The 18,202-nt window shown below is 44.8% G+C and overlaps 1 pseudogene; it reads right to left on the bottom strand.

The window, feature by feature from the left end:
- The window catches only part of LOC105742716, a 94,857-nt pseudogene that overhangs the window by 13,659 nt on the left and 62,996 nt on the right, over window positions 1–18,202 (bottom strand).

The raw sequence follows: 18,202 nt of genomic DNA, 5'->3' as shown, positions 1-18,202 counted from the left end.
TCTGTACCTTTTTGAAAATAGTAAATGATATAATCTAATAAAATCAAGCAATAATCTTTTTTTATTTTAATTTTTTAATAGATTGCAAGTTGAAAATAAATTATTTACAAACATAAATGAATATAACAATAAAAATTGTCCAAAATAAAAGTGAAGAAAGAATTTACAGATCAGTCATGATAGTTCACTGCAATAATCTTTTATCTTTAATTTTGATCACTCCTTGAATAAAGAATTAAATTAAAGTATAATTATAATGCATGTGCATATACATTCTCTCTCTGTAATATTGTGATTGAATCAGGGCTTTGGAACTGAAATACAGTCCTAGCTCGCTCTTTCTTTTTCTTTCTTTCTTTCTTTCTTTCTTTCTTTCTTTCTTTCTTTCTTTCTTTCTTTCTTTCTTTCTTTCTTTTTGGTGATTGAACTCAGGCCCTTGTGCTTGCCAGTGAAGCCCTTATTTCACTGAGCCATCTCCCCAGACCCCATCCCTAGGTCTTTAAAAAAATTTTTTTGAACCAGGCATGGTAGCACGTGCTTGTGATCCCAGAATTTGGGAAGCTGAGGCAGGAGAACAGTCATGAGTTCAAGGCCAGCCTAAACTACTCAGAAAGTCTGTTTTAATAAAAAAAATTTTTTTTTCTTTGAGATAAGGTCTTGTGAAGTCATTAGGACTGAGATTGAACACCCATTTTTTCTGCCTTAGCTTCTCAGGATTCATTTTTGTATTGTTCATGTATAATACAACAGAGGATATGCTAACATAATTTATACATACATATGTGACATTCGCATCTTTATAAATATAAATTCAAAAATAAAATGTAAGACAATAAATACAACTAAAGAGGTCTAGATACCAAATACTTCTTCCATATTCTTATGAATACTTACCTTTTCATTCAGAATTTGGATATCTGTCATTTTAATCTTTTTTCTTTTATTTTTTTAAGTGAGAATTGAACTCAGGATGTTATGCCTGCCAGACAGGTGCTTATGCCACTGAGCTGTCTCTCTTTCTGTCTGTCTGTCTGTCTGTCTGTCTGTCTGTCTGTCTTCTTTCTTTCTTTCTTTCTTTCTTTCTTTCTTTCTTCTTTCTCTTTCTTTCGGTTTATATCTTAGTTACTTTTTTCTCATTGCTGGGACAAAATACCCGACAACCAAAATTAAGGCAGGAAAGGTTTATTTAGCTCACAGTGGAGGTTCAGTCTGCACACAGCGGGCTCTAAGGCAGCGCGCCACGTGGCAGAGGGCAGCAGATAGTCATTTGGGGTGGCAGAAAAGAGCGAAGAGCAGAGGGAGGGCCAGTGGCTCTCGGCCCTGCTTATGCTGTAATGCAGATTGCCTACCCCAGGCAGGGTGGGAGCAGCACCCGCTCTCATAATCCCTGCATTAGATCATGAATTAACAGACCCGGAGCGCAGGCCCAGCGAGTGAGTGAGATGACCCAGGCCTCGGGTTCCTGAATAGACCCAGAGGGCAGGCCCAGCAGGGAACCCTTCAGCAGAACTCCCTGCAAAGAGGCTAGAGGCAAGACCCACCCAGCTGATTCAGGAGCAGAACATCTTGCCAGAGAGACACAAAGGGTTCAACTCTAACACCTGCAGCAGAAAGAAGTGGAGCACGACAGCCAGATCCAAACAACACCCACCTGGAGGACTCTGAACTTCGTAGATCCGGACCTGGTGCTAAGGTAATAACTCTATCCAAGCTCTTCACCAAAGGTCAGAAGACAGTGAAATACAAAATGACAAAGAGAAGGAACAAAATGCAGTCTCAGGCCCCAAGTCCACCCAGTACAACTGTAGAAGACACTAGCACTGAGGAAACTGGAATTTTTTTTTGTCTTTTTAAAAAAAATAAAAAGATCATGAATTAATCCCAAACTCTAGGAACTGCCCCATGGACTACATGAGGCTTTGGGGGGACACCTGGATCCAAGCCATACCAGTCTTGCTATGTAGCTCAGGCTGGCTGTGACCTCATTATGTAGCCCCAGGTGGCCTCGAACTCCCAGTGATCCTCCTGCCTCAGCTTCCCGGGTGCTGGGATGAGAGGACTGCCTGACCTTAATCTGCTTTGACTTTTCCAACAGTTTTCTTTTGAAGTTAGTATATCTGAAGTGGTAAGTAAGCTGATCCTGGTCTTTTTAGAGTTGTGTATGATAGAGTGAGTTTCGTTAATGTTAGTTAGCTTTCTTTTCAGCAGATAACCATATGTAATAACACTTCCTGATGTTTTCTGAGCAATCTATACCAACAAAAATCAAGGTAAAATAAATTTTGTGAAAACAAATGGCTAGTATATATCAGCTTTCAGGTTAATCATTCCACAGTTTGGCTACTGTCTGGATCTAAATCATTAGAAAATTTCAACATCATCCTCCTTTTTTTTTTTCCTTTGGCAGAACCAGGGATTGAATTTAGGCCCTTGTGTTTGCCAAGCAAGTGCTTATTTTACTGAGCCATCTCCCTGGCCCCAATATCACCCTCCTTAAATTTGCTTTTAATAGGGGAAGGACAGATTCTGTGGAATAGACACAGGTATACAAGGGACACAGCACTGACACTGAAGTTGGTGGTGCAGGCTTTGTCCTGGCTCTGCCCATTACTTCCTGGGTATGTCTGAGCAAATCAGTTCATCTCTTAGATTTTGTTTCCTTATCTGTAAATTGGTGATGACAATTCATAAGGATTGAATGAGATAATATGAGACTAGTCTGTAAAATGTGCCACAAATACAAGGAATTAATTGTAAATACCGACATGAGCTGTAGCACAAGAAGCCAGTTAGTTTACTTAACTGCCTACAGTAGTGGGACTTGGCCAGCTCTTTCTGCGAAGGCTGAGAACTGATGTTGCAGGCTCTGCCGACATAGCATCTCTGCCGCAGCGCTCCACCCTGCCATGGGGAGCCAGCACCCCCAGGAAGGCTGTGTTCCGAGGAAAAGAAAGCGGTCCTGCACCCGGGACCAGGGAGTGCTTTCCATGCGCCTGGTCTTCCCATCGACGGGCTTCCCAGTCCTCACCAAATGCGAGTGCATGTTAGTGAGCCACCCTCACTTCAAGTTATTTGCTGAAGATCTCAGCGATAGCAGGAGATAAAGCCAGGATTTGAACCAGAGACTTTGGCTCTACAGCCTGTGTTCTCAAGCACCTCCTTTTCTTTTTTCTTTTTTGGTTATCAGATCATCTCTTTATTGACATTTTTTTTTTTTTTTTGAAAGAAGGAAAGGTTTATTTAGCTCACAGTTACTGGAGGTTTTGGTCCATACTCAGCTGGGTCCAAGGCGGAGCAGCACATAGCAGAAAGCAACCTTTCCTGGTGGCAGCAAAGAGCCTTTATTGACACATTTTCTTTCTTTCCTTCTTTTTTTTTTTTTTTTTTTTTGCGGAACCAGGGATTGAACTCAGGCCCTCGCACTTGCCAGGGAAGTGCTTATTCCACTGAGCCATCTCCCCAGCCCCATTGACATACTTTCTTATGCTCCTTAGCTAGCTGGGTACTCGACAATGCTGTTGTTGATGTCATGAGGATGCTGGCTGTCCACATTGCAGCCCACAGACTGGGTGGTCCCCAGGATCTCCTTAATGGTTCCAGAAAGTTCTCTGGCTGAAGACCGGTGCCACATCTGTTGGGCAGTGTTGACAATCTCATCAAAAGAAGCACCTCCTGGTGCTGGTGAGATGGCTCAGTGGTCTAAAGCACCTACTTAGAACAAGCTTAGCAAAGCACAGGGACCGTGGTTCAATCCCCCAGCACCACATGCCAGCCAGCGCTGCCCCCTGGTGGGCTGAGCTGGCCCCCCCCACACACACACATAAATAAAAAGAAAACTTCTTTTAAAAAGAAGCACCTCCTTTTCTGTGTTCATAATAAAACACACTTCCATGAAAGCCATGTGGCAATTTTATTCTTTTTGTTTTGTTTTTGTACTGGGAATTGAACTCAGAACCTTATGCTTGCCAGGCAGGCACTTGTGCTGCTGGGCTATATCCCCAGCCCACTGTGGCAATTTTCGTGTCAACTAGCACACACAAGTTAAGCTAGAACCCCATATTTTAGAATGCAGTGACCCAGGTCCTGACCTTCATTCCCTACACACTTGTAATCTAGGCCCAGCACAACCACCTCTTGTCTTTTAAACCTTTCTGGTTCTTATTGTCCTATATTCTTAATAGAGGCTTGTTCATTTATTTAAAAAATAAAAGCGGCTCCTTGCTGCTTGGAATGCTTTTCTGCTTTTGTTTATCTGCAAGTCTCTCTCCATCCTGAAGGCTCTCTTCATTTGCCACCTACTCGCCAGCGCTTTTGCTCACCCGCCCAGAGAGTTCACTTGCTACTCTGCTTCCAGAGAGGCTGCTAATACACTTTGGGGCTGTTTCTGTCCCTGTATCCCAGGGGGGACAGGAACAACTCAAGAGCAGGTACTTGTCATATCCACTGTCCAGTGCAGTGACAGGCATCCAAAAGCTTGGTAATTGCTGCCAGACTCCTAGTTAATGCCACCTGCCTTGGGCGGCCTCTGGGGACTCCGAATTCCTTTAGGGGATACCTTACTGCAGCCTGGGAACCAGACTGAATTCTTTTCTCTTGGCATTTATGGGCACCATTACTAGATCTTTGCTGAGATTAGTCTCACTAAATTTAAGCATTCCTTTAGGGCAGTTAGGCATTCCTCATCGCTACTTTTTTTTTTTTTTTTTCTGGCTAATGATCAGATGAAAAACAGGCATGTACACATAGAATAAGGCAAAGCGGTCCATGTTTGTGCCTTGACATGATTCATGTGTGTTTGTGTTTTCCCTTATCTCTCATTTAGACAGGGTGAATCTAAATACTCACTTAGTGGTAACAAGTTGACCATTTCCAAATAAAGACTGCTGTCATTTTAGACAAAAGATGAGCTAACCAAGATTGTGCTTTAGATTTCCATTTTTCCTCCAAGTTGACTTTGGCCTTGGCCTGGGCCACGACATTGACTAGGCTGTGCTTCAACTTCTGATCCTCGTGCTTTGGCCTCCCAGAGTGCAGGGATCACAAGCAAGCGCATATACAGTTTTAAGAACTAAGTAACAGGAATTAGTGGCTTCTAGTATGCCCCACAGCTGCAGCTTCTACCAAGCTGCTATGAGAAATGTATGCAATTCTTTTTGCCCCAAGTTCCTTTGCATTTATGGTCGCTGGAAACAGTGGTTTATACCCAGGAAGGAGTAGAAAGGTGTCTCTCTCATTGCTTATGGCCAGCTTAGAATTTTTAACTTGCTGATTACTCAAGACAAGTCACAAAGTTTGGAATTAGATTACTGTGGGCTTTCGTATTTGTTTAGTATCAGAGATTTTACCTTTATTTGTTATTTTTGAGCAGATACTATCTGAGCTCTGCCATGTTTACTAAGTTCAAATATCCACACTGAGATGACCCGTCTCCTGGGTGTTGTTTTCATGCTCTGAGGTGCTTGGGTGCATGGAGGTGCGGAAGCACCGTGGAGGATGCCGAACTCCATGCAGAAACAGCGCGTTCTCTGTGCCGCCCACAGTACTGGGATTGAGGACGCTGCCCCGGAAGTTCATCTCGTCTAGAGTTGTCCCCAAAAAGATCTGCTCCCTCCTCAGTCTGATTAGGGTTGCTTGCAGGTCTTGAACTTCATACACTATTATCACTTGTCCACTTAGCTGCATGATCTGTTTTCTGTCAGAGAAAGCGGGTGCACTTGGTTAAGCTTTTATTACATTCGATATATTAGTGAGAAGAGCATGCCACAAAAACTTGACCTCATTGTCAGGGTCCTTATTATTAGGGCAATTGAAGAGCTAAAAGGGACTCTACACACAACTTTTCATCATAGTTTGTGATTCTGTTTCTAGCTCACATCGTTCCTCTTCATTTGTCTTCCTGGAATATTTCCGTGCTCTTTTAAACTTTCACCACTCTACAAGTTCTAGCAGAGTAAAGGTGTTCAAGTCCTTCCATTTCAAGTTGTTTATGCTTTTTCTTTCTTTGCTTTACATTACAAAATGTGCGTCAGATAGGTTCATTTAAATCAATTGAAGACAGTGAGTTGCATTTGACTTTCAACGTAGGATAAAACAGAGCATCTAACCCAGCCTGGGGTAAAAACAGGTCTTTGCTCAGAATAAATCTACATTTAACAAAATTTGTTTTAGTGTGGCTTCTGTCGAGGGTCTTTTAATTTCTCCACAAGACAAGGAGGTTTCCTTGTTGGTGAGTGTGCCCTGGGTGTGTTCCTGGCCTTCACCGACTCTCTCATGTTGCACACCACTGCCTACTTCAATGCGCTGTGATGTGCACACACCATACCATTGTCCTTGTGGATGACACACGCACCCTTTAAGTAGGGGCAGTAGGGCACAAAGCTTGAAGGAAATACAAATTCACGGCACTAATTCATCCTGATATAATACAGAGCATTGACTAATGCTTTCTAGCTATCTTCCTTAACTCTCTTTCCTTGATTTTTCCTTCAGGATGATGATTTTTCCAGGTGATCCTAATAATAGCACTAAAGTAATAATGACAGTTACGATCATTGGCATTCCTTAAGCACTATGTGCCAGAACTATGCTAGGTGGATTACCTTAAGTAATGTTCCCAAGAATCCTATTAAAAAGGTACTCATTTCTCTTTCTGAGAATGAACCTGAAGTTCAGATAAACAATGTTATGTACTGGAAGCCACGTAGCTAGTGAAAACTTCCATGGTTCTGAACTTAAGCCTCTGGCTCCTTGTCCTCCTGCCCCTGCAGCCCTGCCTGGGTAGCGCCCCATGGAGGCAAAGGTGAGGCAGTACAAGAGCAGTTGGGATGGAGAGGCAGAGCAAGCCTTTCCCCGATGGGCCAGGGAAGTCCTCAGAGAGGAGCTGCTGTCCAGGTGGCCACTGGGGAGAGACAGGGCTGTAGCAGGTTGACCAGGAGGCAGCAGCCATCCTGGCCTCTGGTTACAGAGGCGCGTAGCCACCCTTTTCTGCCCACTTCAGGACTCACCCTGGCACTCCTCCTGTCTTCCTGTCTTCTTGGGCTCTGTCTGGGCTCCTGAAGCCTTGGTTGGCCAGAATGCCGACCTTGGAGTGGCTCATGCTGCTTCCTTGACAGTTTGCTGGTACTTATAACTGTGAACTGGGGGACGGTGGCCAGACTCGCAGCCTCGGACATGTTTTCTGTGAACTACAGTCTCTCAGAGCTCTTTCTTTCTTTTCTTTTCTTTTTTTTCTCTTTTTTTTTGGGTATTTTAGTATAGGGTCTACAGGGTCTCACTACATAGATTGGACTTGTAGTGATCAGCCTGTGTTCAGCCTCTGAAGCACTGGGATTACAGATGCACACCACCACGCCCAGTCTCAATCGCAGTCTCAGCGCATCCTGGGGACAGGGCCAGCATGGCATGCTGAGGATCAAACCCCGGCCACTGCATCTGCCTAAGCAAGCACTTTAGTCTGCTGAGCTATTTGCCCGGCTCTCTTTGTTTTATAAGTGCTATCGAATTAGCTGCCTACATTTTCAAATGCTTTCTATGAAAATCTAAATGTCTGACATCTCTTGAAAAGTAGGGAGACCTGGTAACATGTGGCCCCAATGCTGTAGAACAAACATTTTTGGACAGGTAGATTTGAGCCTGTTTTTTTTTTTTTGTTGTTGTTGTTGTTGTTTGTTTTTTTGTATTTGGTACAGGGTCTCACCATGCAGCTTGGACTCATAGTGATCCTCCTGTTTTAGCCTCCCTGGCGCTGGGATTCCAGGCATGCACTATCAAGCCTGTACTCTGTCGCCAGCTCAGCATGCCCAGGGGTGGGGCCAGCATGGCATTCAGTCCCAGGGATTGAACCCCAGTCCCTGTGCTGCCTAAGCAGGCACTTATTCTGCTGAGCTATCTTGCTGGCCCTATGAGTCTGTTCTTGTGGGTTAGCTTAACTTGGGCATGTGCCCTCCTGGGACAGTCATATGCATACGATGCAGTAACCTGAACTATGCAGGCAGAATGTATCTTCTTCCCTGAGTAACTTTTAAGCAACTCCATATACTTCTAGGATTTTTGAAATGAATGGCCTTATTGAAACTGGCCTTATATGTACTCTTTGTTATGTAAGGCACAAAACTCTACAGATTCAACTATTCTTTAATTTAGAAACTTTTGTTCAGAGTGGGGCTATTTTGCTTTGTAACTACACTTTTTTGGGGGGAGGAAGTAGAGTATGGATTCAGTGAGGACAGAAACCATATCTGGTTTCCTCTGTTTTTGCTCAGAGCAGGGCAGTAGACTTTTGTCACCAGGAGTTTTTGTGCCTAACATCACTCTGCCATCAGCGCTATAAACACATGAGTGTGGATATATTTCAAAGAAACTGCATCCACAAAAACAGGTCCTGAGCTGGAGAGATGGCTCAGCGGTCTAAAGCACCTACTTAGAACAAGCTTAGCAAAGCACAGGGACCGTGGTTCAATCCCCCAGCACCACATGCCAGCCAGCCCCGCCCCCTGGTGGGCTGAGCTGGCCACACACACACACACACACACACAAATAAAAATTAAAAAAAAAAAAAACAGGTCCTATGGGCTATATTTGCGGGCCCCTAGCTAGGGGCAACTAACAGAATCTTGAAAGGGTTAATGAATGAAAAGAAAGAGATTCAGGAATATATAAAAATAATCTTTTATTTGTATTTTGAAGAAATTACTATACTTGTTATAAAATTTGCACACTAATGTATGGGCTTCTATTTTAACATTTAGTGTGTGTGTGTGTGTGTGTGTGTGTGGCCAGCTCAGCCCACCAGGGGGCGGGGCTGGCTGGCATGTGGTGCTGGGGGATTGAACCGCGGTCCCTGTGCTTTGCCAAGCTTGTTCCAAGTAGGTGCTTTAGACCACTGAGCCATCTCTCCAGCCCCTGTATGGGCTTCTAAACAACTAAAGAATTAAGGAAAGGGCCAGCCAGATAGCTCAGCGGATTAAAGTGCCTGCTTATCTCCAGCGTGCCTTGCTGGCTCCACCCCCGGGGCACGCTGGGATGGAGACTGAAACTGGATGTGGTGGCATGTGCCTGTAATCCCAGCACTTGGGAGGCTGAAAACAGGAAGATCACTATGAGTCCAATCTGTGTAGTGAGACCCTGTAGACCCTGTACTAAATACATTTAAAAAAATAGGGAAGATTTGGTAAATTTTCTTTGAGTGCATTATTAAAACATGTACTATCTGAGTTTTAGAAAATTCTATTTCATGTCTCTGAGTTCCTTTGGGCATGACATTCCCACTTAACCTTGCTTAATTTTTCAGTGCTTGTCTGTGGTAGGCAAGCATTCCACCACTAAGCGTAAGTAACCTCTTAACAGTTATCTTTTGTTATAATCAATGGCACATGGAAAAAAATTGCATGCAATCCTAGCTGAGAGAGAAAGAGGCAGATGCCATTTACAGCTGAATTTACCAGTTCCCTAAAGTCAGTCTCTAAGCTGAAGGCTCAGCATGAGAAGGGCAGCAGGAGTCAAGGTAAATCAGGACTGGTCCACTCCTGGAGCATCAATCGTGCTTCATAGAGTGATGATGACCCTTGCTTTATAAGCATTCTCCACATGAGAAAGCAGGATGCCCCCAATCCTGTGTGTGAGACAAGCTTTCTTTGAGGCCTCTGGAGCCTGAGCCACAGCTGACTTCCACGAGAGCAGCCAGCCTAACTGACCCTTGCACTGCTTCAGGGAGGGAAGAAGCACTGTGGTCCTGCAGATCAAAGCACGAGTGACATCAAAGACAAGCAGGGGATGCCTGGCCATGATCCGGGCGCAGTGGTCTCCTTGCTGGCCACTGCCACCTTCCTGGCAGTGGCACATGTCTGTGTCTGGGTCACAGAGGGGCCTCTGGGTTCCTTCCCTGTTGCAATCACATGCTGAAAGGAGAAGTGAAGAAGCACAAACTGTCACTTGGTCTTTTGGTTATGGCTACTCAAGAATAAAGCTCTCCCCTGTCCCCTGAGAATCTTCAAAACTCATGTTTCTAAGGTGACCATCTAAAAATACTGCAACTGCAAAGATGGCTGTGGCGATGGAGCACACCCCCTTATACTCCACTTCTACCTGGGCAAGATTAGCTGCTGTCCTGCTTGTGTTACATGGGTGTGTAGATGTCATATCTCTATTTGTCTCGGCAAGGTGCATGGAGTTAGCAGTGGCCTGGGTGCCAACGACTGTGCTGTTCCCATGGCTGTCTCAGATGCGGCAGGGACTCTTTAAGAAGTCTCAGGATCACAGCAAAGATTCTTAGCAAGACCCGGCCTGTGGCATGCGTATGCTGACCCACACTATCTTTAATATATGAGGGGACTATTTCTTCCTCAAAAAAGAGGAAGAGGGGATCATATGCCTTTTTATCATCATTAAACAGAAGCTGTGTAGGAAAATGGATGCACCCTGAGACCTAATGCCTGCGCATAATGAAATCAATCAGACACAGAGGTTAAGTAGGATGTGGTTTCCTTGATATGGAAAACCCAAAGCATAAATCATTTACAGAGTAAAATAAAAGAAAGGGGCTAGGAGACAGGGAGGCAGACTTTTCGGGGCTGGGAAGGAGATTGGGGAAGAAGGAGTGGAGCTGGGAAGGGGATGGGGAGTAAAAAGGATCAAGGTGCAAAGTGTGTGTGTGTGTGTGTGTGTGTGTGTGTGTGTGTATGTGTGTGTGTGTGTCCAGACCTCACGCTACAGACTGCGAACATAGACTAATAACAAGAGCTGATGCCGCATGGCACTGTGCTTGAGCAGGTTTGTGGTCAAGCTGGAGGGCGGAGGACGGGAAAGCTATTGCCATTACTGTGACTTCCAAGAGGCCAGGGAATCCCTGGCTTGTGTCTTTGGACTCATTACAAGAAACAAGTGCATTCAGTTGACTGCTTGAGCAGAAATAATGGCAATTATAAATATAAGCCAGTGAACACACTAGGCTCCTCACCTGGGTATCGCCTGTCCCATCCAGCACATTCAGATTTGGCCTAGGGCCCTCAGCAGGGAGCCCTTGGGGACAGCATTATGTCACTTTACCAGCTGCTCCTCTAGGAGCTTTTGACAATTTGCAAAGGTTGTGACAATTTGCAAAGGTTCCTCTGTTGCCTCTCTATAGAAGATACAACCATTTTTAGGAAATGAGATTAAAATATTCGAAGGCCATAGGAAGAGAGGCCGATCAGATCTTCCAAGGGCCCACCTTCCTCTTTGTTTTTGTTTTAACTTTTGGTGCTGGAGGCTGAACCCAGGGCCGTTTGCATGCGAGGCAAGTACTCTACTACTGAGTGCACCTGCTGTGTAGTCCAGGCTGGCCTTCAACTCATGATGATCCTCCTGCCTCAGCCTCCCGAGTGTTGGGACTACAGGTATGCATCGTCATGCCCAACCTCCTTCGCGGTTTTGAAATTAGCAACTCACCTTAGAAAACTGATCTGAGTATGGCCTGGAGAAAATCATTAAGAACATGTACTGAAATGGGCTGGGGCAGCGATGGCACTAGTTTTTGCCGCAGGAGCACATTTACACAGGAATGGAGAGGACAAACAAGTTACCTTGTGTGGTGATGTAGAGGTGACCATGACAATGAGCCCATCATGTTGACTTTATTGGACTGACTTGCCTTGGAAGTTGACTATGTGGAGATGTGGAGACTAGAACATCCTGTCTCCTAGAACCATTCCAAATTTATACTGTCTAATATGGTTGCCACTCACCACAGGTGGCTATTTAAGATAATAAAATAAAATAACACACACACACACACGCGCGCGCGATTGTGTTCCACAGCTGCAGTTGCCTGTGGCTGGCGGTCTCTTCCTCCGTGCCTCTCTGAGGGGAGGTGGACCATTTCCCTCACTGCAGAAAGCTCTACCATGCAGAGCTGCTCTAAATTCTCCACTTAGCGCCCACATATGGGATGCAGGACTAGGAGCACCAACTCCAAGATGACAGGGGCGGTACCTTACTTGTTCACACCTTATAGGACCCAGAAAGAATTCTGTGAATATTGGCCAATTCATGATGTCACGGACCTTGAGCTAGAAGAGTCACTTTGCAGAGGCCTCTGTCTGATTTCCTGTGACCTCCCTCCTGGCTTCTGCCTCAATCCAGAGGGGCTGATTTCCTCAAAGGCTTCCAAGAGGCAGACAACTGGCTGTGAGTCGAGATCATAGTGTCTGTTCCACTGTAATGAATTTGCAGGATTTTAACAGAAGCTACAAATATTAACAGACTAACACAACTCAGGATTTTAATGTAGCAGAAAACAATAGTTTTTGTGGGGCCACAAAAATATTGCTTTCAGGGCCTGGAGAGATAGCTCAGTAGAATAAGTGCTTGCTTGGCAAGTGCAGGGTCCTGAGTTCAATCCCCAGTACCACAAAAAACAAAAAATTACTTTCAAATCTAGGACAAAACTTTGAGTTTATCACTAAGCCCAAACTGACAAAAACAACACTTACAGGAATTTGAAACTCAGGTGGTCCATAGTGTGTCTGTGACAGGGCTAGCCGGCTGCACTCCTGTGCCTCAGAAAACCCAAATACACATGCATTGCCCAAGTAGGTCAGCATAATAATCTTCCTTGCAATCGCTTCAGAGCTTCCCAGCATAGCCTAATTTGCACAGATGCTGCCTTGTGCTGTGAGAACAGTCATGGGTGAGGAATTGCCAAGCTTTGTGGCCTCACAGTGTAATTCATTTTCCTAGGACACATCTTTCCCTCTGGTGATTTAGAACATACAGCTGTGCAGAGGGGAGGAAGGATGATTCCCATGGGTAGCAACCACCTTGACACGGCCAAAGATCAGAATTAATGTTTGGCTTAAGATTCATGAATATACCGCCTGCTCCCAGCTGGTCAGGGCCAGGTGGCCCCAAACTGGGAAACACACGCAGATGTAAATGAAAACAAAACACATTGGGAAACTGGCCACATTCTTTTCCTCTGCAGTTATGAGAGAGAGAGAGAGAGAGAGAGAGAGAGAGAGAGAGAGAGAGAGACAGAGAGAGAGACAGAGAGAGACAGAGACAGAGAGACAGAGACAGAGAGACACACAGACAGACAGACAGACAGACACCAAGACCAGAGACCTGATCTATTATTTACCAGTTAATTTGGCAAGTAATATTTCCATTATGGAATGTACAATGTAGTTTCTACCAACAGGGTTAATGTTTTACTCAGCAAAATAACATTTTTTTTTTTTTTTTTTGTATTTTAATCATTTAGTAATACTCAACTATGTTTTTTTGGGAGAAGCCTGGACTTTCTGTACCTCCCTAAATGGATTTTTGATTAGGTTTTCCAAAGATTAAGGAGGTTAGAAAATAACATGAGAAAAATACTATCAAAGGAAATCACTATTGTAGTGGTCACAAATTACACTTTGCCAAAGCTGCCTGAACATCAATTCCATAAGTATTTTTTAGCAGTGAGGAAGTAGATGGGTTCATGAAGTGGTTAAATGTCCCACCTTTCTGCCCATCTTTGGAGCTCACACGGCCTCTGCTGACACACAAGGCCTGGTGGGGGCTGGCTGCTCCCGAGGTGTCCTACAGCCGGCTGCTCTTAAGGGTTGGGTGGGCGGCACTTTCTCACTTGGCTGCACACTCTGCCACCTGGTATCTCGTTCCCAATGTTCTGAGTCCTGTCTTCATTTTTAAAAATTTATTTGTATTTAGTACAGGGTCTACAGGGTCTCACTACACAGATTGGACTTGCAGTGATCCTCCTGTTTTCAGCCCGTCAAGCGCTGGGATTACAGGCGTGCGCCACCATGCCCAGTCTCAGTCTCTGTCTCTGTCTCAGCGCGCCCCGGTGCAGGGCCGGCACCACCTGCCGGGGATCGAACCCGGCCGTTGAGCTCTGCCTAAGCAGGTGCTTTAATCTGCTGAACTATCTGACCAGCCCTGTGAGTCCTGTCTTGAAGAAGTGCAGACGGGCAGCTGTCTCCTCCCCACCAGCGACAGCCACCTCAGCGCGCCCAGACTTCTCTGCACAGGGCTCGCTACCTCTCCTTCTTCGTTCCTTTGTCACAAGATAGCACGGTTCTACCCTTTACGCTGCTCATCTGCCTTTGGACACATTTATTTATTTATTTATTTATTTATTTGGTGCAGGTCTCACTATGCTGCCCAGACTCACAGTAATCCTCCTGTCTCAGCCTCCCCAGCTCTGGGACTACAGTGTGAGCCATCATGCCCAGTCTCGGGCTGGCACAGTGCGCCCGGTGTCCCAGGGCCTGCATGGCATGCGATACCAGGGATCAAGCCTGGGTCCTTGTGCTTGCCAGGCAGGTGCTTAGACACATTTATATATGTATCAAAATATCATGCAATTATGTACGATTACCGTGTGCCAACCCAAAGTTTTTTTAAACTGTAAGCAGTGTATTGCTCAGAAAGGAGAACAGTGCTCCTGCTGTGGTGAGACCAGCACAGCAGACTGCGGGACGGGACGGGCCTGGATCTGGCCATGGCCTGGGCCCCCAACTCCAGCCCACACAAGCGCCCTTCCTTCACACCCTTGCATGCTCCCGGCTCACTTGAGCTTTGCACGGAGTGAAAATCCTCAGGTATTTTCCACCTGAGCTGGTGCCACATTATTATTTGCACCCTGTATTTATACAAGGGATTAAAAAACCCGATTACACAACTTTACTTTTGTCCTATTAACATTTTACCTTGCTTCCAGCTGGCATGTAGCTGGTAAGGATATCCAGTCTTAGGGTTGAGGAGACAGCTCTGTGGCATCAGTGTCTGCCTGGCAACTTCAAGGTCTCGAGTTCAATCCCAAGTACTACTGCTACAAAAAAAAAAAAAAAAAAAGTTGTCTCCAGTTCTCTATTATACTGGCTTACAATTCTGTAGCATCTGCAAAGCTGGGAAGCTTGCGTCTCTAACTCCATCTACGCTGTTGATGAAAGCGTTGGACAACATGTTTGGATCTCTCTGTGGGAACACACGAGAGACCACCTCCTGGCTGACACAGAGACATTTATCAGTAGTTGTTTAAACAGCTGGGGATCCAATTGTCCACATGTCCTGTCTGTGAAAGTGTTTCCTGATGATAGAGTGCAATCTTCCCCAAGGGGTGCCCTGTGGACCAAAGAACCCTTGTCACAGGGGCTTTTTGATTAAGCCAATGCCATCTGACCATCAGCTTATAGCTGCCTTGGCCTCTGTGGTTGAAGTGCATGCTGAATGCTGCTTCCCAAAAGGTCTAAGAAGTAACTTGACAGCCGTGTCTTGAGTGTCAGAAATCCCAGCTGCTTGGGCAGCCAAGCAGTCATGTGGACAGCTACTAATTTACTGCATAGTTGGTGGCTGCAGGTATGGAGAGTGAAAGGGGACATATAAGATAGGTGTGATGGTCTAATGCCTGGATCTTGATTTCTAACACCATTCTCCAATAAAAAACACAATGGTCATTTACAGAAACAGATGATTCTAGGGCATGAAATACATAAGATGAGCTTAGAGCACTCTGCCCTGCTAGAATTGAGAAAGTACTTTGAAAACCCCTACAAGATTGGGGTGTGTTAGAGGGACACAGGAGCCATTTGAAAGGGCTTCCAATGGTCAAGGTTGGAACAAGTTGAACAAAAAATAGTGTTGAGCCAAGAGTGTGGTATAAGTAGTATAGGTAAGTACCTGTGAATCTGCAGCAGTGGAATGAATGGCTGAAGAAAGTCCGTAGGAGGCCACAGACAAATCTGCAGTGCGGAGTTCTAGTGACGCAGAGTCTCTGTGCTACGAAGGGATGTTCATGGCTGCTTACTCCTGACGTGTGAGTTATACCTGGTGACTTCCTCAGGGTCTGGTATACAACTGGGGAAAAGAGAAACTTTATAATATGGAATGTGACAATCACTCCTTCTGCTGAGTGGTGAGGCACATCCACAACGACAGTGTGCTAATCTCTGTCCCCTTGCTAAGACGTGACAAGAAGGAGGTGCCTTACCTTTCTGGTCTTCTCCAAATCATTAACTCCAGGGTAATGAGAAAAATGTTAGATAAATTTGAATTGACAGACATGCTGCTAAGTACTTTTCAAAATATTTAAGGCCTTCAAAAACAAGGTGAGACTGAGAAACTAACACAGCGAAGAGGAACCAAAGGAGACATTATGACTAATTGTAACGAATAGCGGACGGGGTCTTGGAACTAAAGAAAGACATTAGATAAAAAGAAACAAGAAATCTGAGTAAACAACAAGGCTTAGTGTGTGATATATATCAGTACTGGTGATGAGCATAAGATGCTGAGAGGGGAAACTGGGTGTGGGGTGCATATTGTGTGGGCCGTTGTCATAAATGCACAAATGTATCCTAAAGAAAGAAAAAGTTCATATTTTTGTAAAAGCTATTAGCACCCAGCCTGGTGGCACACCCTTCAAGGCCAGCCTGGACTACAAAGTGAGTTTGGGGCCAGCCTGAATGGCAGAGTAAGACCCTGTCTCAAAAAGACAAAAAGTGTGTTGCGGGGGCATATTGTGTCGGTGTGGGTTGCTGGGGTGGAGGAGGGTTAGAGAAGACAAAAGAAGAGAAGGGGGCACTTACCATATTATGCAACCGTCAAACATTTCTTGTGTAAGATTTGACCTTTGGATGATATGAGTAAATTGAACAGTGGAGCTGAAATTGTAGGCGAGCCAAGCTTCCTAACTAGGAAGACTCTACTCTTCAAATTAACCATTTTGATTCCAATTAAATTCTGACCCCTATAATGTAGGTTTTATTTTTTCTATAATTTCATTATTGTTTTATCCTCACCTATCTCTCTTAATGTGGAACACATTTTAAAGAAGAGATTCATTAAGCCAGAAAAAAGAACAACAGAAGAATCACAAAATAAAAAACTAAGCATGGCACTATTAACTTCTTCCATAATGTTATATCATTTAAAAAATTCTGTGCTCCTTTTCTTATTGGCTACAAACCACACATGCAGGTGTGTGGTGCTGACTATCCATGCCCCAGGATGCTGGCCTGTACTCAGGAGCAAGCGATCAGCGCTGGCTTGGAAGTTACCATGGCCTCCTAGGTCACCCACACAGAAAGCAGTTGTTGAGTCATAGGGAACGGCAACTCCATGTAAAAAATGGAACTGAAGATTTCTGATTGATAATAATAAACTGTTATTTCCTGATTGATCCTAAGTTCTAATTAACATTCTGTTTCTTCCCCTAGATTATGTGTGAAATGGAAGGTTGGTAGAGCAGTCAAGTAGGCCAAGTTTAACTCTGAGGCTGTCATTCTTTTTTTGTTTTTGATCTTTTCATTGCTTGGTAAATAAATACCAACTCCATCCCTGTGTAAGGCCCACCCCTCATGTCTAGAAACCTGAATGAACAACAGCACACACCGAAAACCTTCTGTACACACTTGGAAGCCATCGCTCACCATCACACTTGGAGTGCACGAGTAAGTTTTAGTGCCTTGCCTGGGCACAGGGGCTACTTTGAGAGGTCCTTGGGTCACTGTCACCCGGCTCACATCCTCTGCCAGGAGCCAGGGTCCAGAACCCATCAGGCCAGCCTGTGGCAGTTGGCAGACAAGGGCAAGTCCCAGTGACGGGGTCACAGAGGCAAGCTCCACCTGCTGGGGACAGGCTGCAGGACTCATCCCAGGAGGGTGGCAGGAACAGACTGGGATAATAGAGCTGTTGTTAGAGATAAATTCTATAAAGCTGGCATTTCACAAACCACCTAGACAGCTCTGTAGGCCTACCATATCATTTCTCCAAAGTGCTTAAAGAAGAAACAACTTTGAGTAGTACAAGATGTATTAAAGAATCTAAACTGATTGAACCCATCTGACTCCCTGAGGCCAATTTCTTGTGGATTAATAGCCTCCTACACTCCAGGAGTTCACAGTGAGGGTGGCTTCCTTTCCCCTCATGCTCGTCTCCAAAGTTCTGTTTATTTAAATGACTTGGGCAAAATGGTTTACTAAATTGACTCAGGTAAGCTGAGATTACTAAAACAGCTCTTAAAAAGTGAACACTTTATTCCCTCTCATCTTTTTTTTTTAATATATTTTTGCTGTGCAAGGTGTTGTGTGTTTATAATCCCAGCCCTCAGGAGGCTGAGGCAGGAAGACTACCATAAGCTCTAGGCTAGCATGGGCTACATGGAGTTCAGGGGCAGCCTGAACTGTAGACCAAGACCCTGTTTCAAAAAAACTAATACATT

The sequence above is a fragment of the Octodon degus genome, unplaced genomic scaffold, assembly GCF_000260255.1.
Source record: "Octodon degus isolate 3935 unplaced genomic scaffold, OctDeg1.0 scaffold00068, whole genome shotgun sequence".
In the NCBI taxonomy this organism is placed as follows: domain Eukaryota; kingdom Metazoa; phylum Chordata; class Mammalia; order Rodentia; family Octodontidae; genus Octodon; species Octodon degus.
Note: the sequence above shows the minus strand (reverse complement) of the source record. Positions and strands in the feature narration are given on the sequence as shown.